Source organism: Grammomys surdaster, unplaced genomic scaffold, assembly GCF_004785775.1.
Source record: "Grammomys surdaster isolate TR1022 unplaced genomic scaffold, NIH_TR_1.0 116676, whole genome shotgun sequence".
Lineage (NCBI taxonomy): Eukaryota > Metazoa > Chordata > Mammalia > Rodentia > Muridae > Grammomys > Grammomys surdaster.
Window position 1 is genome coordinate 1411 of NW_021613813.1, and position 3973 is coordinate 5383.

The window sequence follows — 3973 nt, forward strand, 5'->3', positions numbered from 1 at the left end:
GACCAGGCAGGGGCGGAAGGGAACTAGCAAAGTCTCTTATCAGCCACCAGAATACACAAAATTAGGCTCTTTGTACAGAGAGGAAAAATAATGAACTCCATTAAAAGTTTATACTGTCCAAAGAGAAGACAACCATCAATGGAAAACCTCACACAGGAGGACCTGATATATATCATATACATATACATATACATATACATATACATATACATATACAGTATAGGTATTTATAGATATCTTGAGAACACAGCAAAAAGATGTCCAATACTTGAAGTGATATCTACAGTAAGGGATTAATTCTACCAGCTTTAAACAGTCACATTCAGTATTCACAGAAGCACGTGAGTGAACAGAACTGGGGATAGGATACACTCCATTGGACTCCAGAGCAGTCTAGAAATGGCTTACAGTTACAGAAAGGGGCGGCATGTGCCACAGATACATGGATGTTGTTGTCCTCTTGTCTCAGAACACCCACATACCACCACGTACATCACCCCCTCTCCCATATCCCCACATAAGTGCTCTGCTCTCTGGGGGATTGACAGTGGATCAAACCAACCGCCAGGCTCAAACCATTACTCTGGGCTGTGAGAGTCCACTCGGTGAGATGGCAGACATGGTTGTTCACCTCAGGGATGGCCCATCTCCCACCTAAGGACTAGGCAATCTCCAGCCCCTCCAGCAAGCAGAGGTCATTGTATCTGTCTTGGATCTAACAAGCTCAATTCTCAAGTAATGTCTGTGACACACTGGCCCAAGTTGACCAGGGTACTGTGACAAACACTTGGTGAAATCTGGGACAAGAGGGATAGATCTACAGTGCCTGCCAGCTCCCAGAGGGGTAATAGTGACATTCTCAGGGGCTACACACAGCATTCAAAGCAATCAAAATTCTACCTCTGCCATGTTGGCAGTAAGAGACCAGATGACCTTTCCCTCAGGGTGGCACATGGCCCAATGGTGGCAGAGTGTGGGGGTTCCTCCCCCCATGTCAGGGTTCTCCATACTCTTCAGCCTGGCTGGCCTTACCAGAGAGCACCAGGAAAACGGCTGTCTAGAGCGCCCCCTTGTGGCTACCATCCTCACGACTGTCACCTCTATTATTAGAATAGGTGTGCTTTATATAAGAGTTACAGGAAAGGTAACTCTGAGGTCCAAGGCTCCCCACTGCTCTGGCTCCCACCCACCATCTTCAAACCCCACATCTGCTAGCTCCTGGGGTGGGCTGAGCTTTCTTCCGTACTGTATCCTCTACCCTGGCCACTCCAGCTGGGCAGAGAGGGGCCTTACCGACCAGTGACCACTAAGGTGAGTTCCTCACACCATCTAAGACTGTTGTGCTGTGCTGTCCTAAGGTGGATCCCCTCATTTTTTTTTTAAATAAAAGAGAAGTAACCCAATTTCATTCCCTTCACTCTCACAAAAATAAACTAAAGGGCAGATGAGCCTGTGCGGAGAAGGCAGTGGGACCTGGGGGCAGGTAAGTGGCCATCTTGTGCAGGACGAGGGCTTCATCAGGACACCTCCATGGTGTGGTTGACCTGGCCCATCCCCTCACTGCTGTCTGAGTGGGCACAGGGCTGAGGGCGGCCGCCATCCACAGAACTGGCACTGGTGAGGGATGCGGTACGTGAGCGTGCAAGGCGGGTCATGCTGGCTGAGGGCATGTAGCCCATGCCTTGCAGGAAGTATTTAAAGGCCTCAGTCAGCTTCCCTGGCTGTGTCACCTGAGGAAGACTGCCAGAATCTGCCATCTTCAGGATGGTCATAGTGGTTGGGCCCAGTTTGGAGTTACACTCAACCATCCCATCCTCAGCAGGCGCATTATCTCCGACTACCAGCATCACCTGGCAGCGAAGTGTCTTAGCATTGGGCATCGTACCAGGGCGGTTAATATCAAGGTCTCTACGGTTGTTGTACATGTTCCAGAAGAGCTGCAGGTTGGCCTGGTTCACCACGGTTGAGATCTGCTGCCGAGCTCTGTGCCAGCTCTGTGTTGTTTGCCAGCTCTTCCTGGCTGAAGAGATGGGAGAGCACAGTGTCTGGTAAAGTGCTGGTCAAGCCAGAGAGCTTGGTGGTGGCCCAGTCAATCCAGCCTTTGCTGTTGGGGTCAGTGTTCATCATTACCAGCCCCTCCACCAAGTCAGGGAAGATGAGTGCAAACTTGACCAACACGTAGGCTCCGGCTCCCACTCCAATGCCAATCACATACTTGAACCCGAAGTGCTGTGCCACACTCGGGAGCATGGCAGCCAGCTGCTGCATGGAGGGGAACTGGTACCCCTGGGGGAACTGTGACGCTCCCGCCTGCTCCCGGGGGGCAGCCACATGGCACACCACAAAGTGTTTGGTGATCTCCTGCATGTCCTCAAAGTTGAAGAAGGTGTTGAAGCACAGCTTGTGGTTGAGACACACGTCATGATAGGTGAGGATCGCTTGATGGTTCCCTTTGGGTGAGCCCCGGATCACCACATCCAGAAGGCCATAAGGCGACTCGATGTCATGTTCCTTCCAGTCTGTGTCCACAACTGAGAGGAAGGCGTCAGGGTTATCCAGCTCTGTAACATCCTGGCCCGGAGCAAGGGCTTCTCCTCAGGAAATCACAGCTCCTGCAGCCCTGCCATGGTCATGTCGTGGAGCAGAAGCCCTTTTCTCTGGGTTCCTGTCTTGATGGCCCACAGAGAACCTACAAGATCAGGATATCTCTGAGGCTTGGATGTGGGAAAGGGGAGTGTCCCAGTTTCTTTATCTGGTGAATTGTGTGATGAATTCTCATACACTGAACCATCCCTGCATCCCTGGAACCAATCCTACTTAATCTTGATGGATGTTGTCTTTGATGTGTTCCTGGATTTGGTTTGGGAGTATTTTATCAAATATTTTTTGACTCAGTGTCTGTGTGTAGCATCATAAATTCTTCTTTCATTCTTCTCTGGTTCACAAAGACTTAACCAGAATAACCTAAGAGGCTTGCTGACTTGATACTAGCTGACTTGTTACTAGCTGACTTGATACTAGCTGACTTGATACTAGCTGACTTGTTACTAGCTGACTTGATACTATACTTGACCTGCACTAGCAAGAAATCCTTCTACTTAATCCCCAGCTCTCTTTCTTTGAGATGCTGAACGAAAGAGAGAGACAGCAGATTCTAGTCTCTGGAACTCAGGCCGTTCAGCTACCACTGAAAAGTAACTTAGCCTTAATACAGGTAAACAACCTATTATAGAAAAGGCAATGCTATTCCACAAGACCAAGTCTTGCCCCACTGATGCCCTTCTCCCTGGGCTTTCTTCAAGAGTGAACCAACAAAGCACTGCCTGGCCTGCCTCAGACATCAGGAGAGTTGGCACAAGCTTTGGTATCATCTTTTTTTAAAAAAAATCACAGCTATTCTAGTTGGTATAAGATACAACTCTCAAAGTATTTGTTGTTTTATTGGTGTGATGAGACACCAGGCCCACAAAACCTTGTATTAAAAAAGCCTCTAATTGGAGTTGACTTACAATTCAGATTTAATCAAGTGTTATCACAGCAGGAATCATGATGTCATGCAGGCAACCTTGGGGCTAGAAGAGCCAAGTGTTCTTCAGCAGGCAGCAGGAAAGTAATGCCATACTGAGCCTGGATTGAATAGGTGAGATCTCAAAGCCCATCCACAGTCAGAGTCACACTACTCCAAGAAGGTCACAACTCCTAAAATAACTGCTTCCTAGTTGCCTATGGTGTCATATTATTTCAAAGCAGGACATTCTTATTCATTTTCTTAGCAGATAGGGCTGTCAAACCTTTTGGAGAGGGTATGTAAAAACCTAGTGCAGTGTATATTTTCTCCAATCTAAAAGAGTCACCCCCCCATTAAAATCCCAACTCAATTCTTCACAGAGTTAGAAAAGGAAATTCTCAAATTCATATGGAATAACAAAAAACCCAGGATAGCGAAAACTATTCTCAACAATAAAAGAACTTC

General features: G+C 47.9%; 1 pseudogene; it reads right to left on the reverse strand.

Annotated features, from left to right (window-relative positions):
- Nucleotides 1–1517: 1517 nt before the first annotated feature.
- On the reverse strand, nucleotides 1518–2645 carry LOC114635716 (annotated as a pseudogene).
- Nucleotides 2646–3973: the final 1328 nt, after the last annotated feature.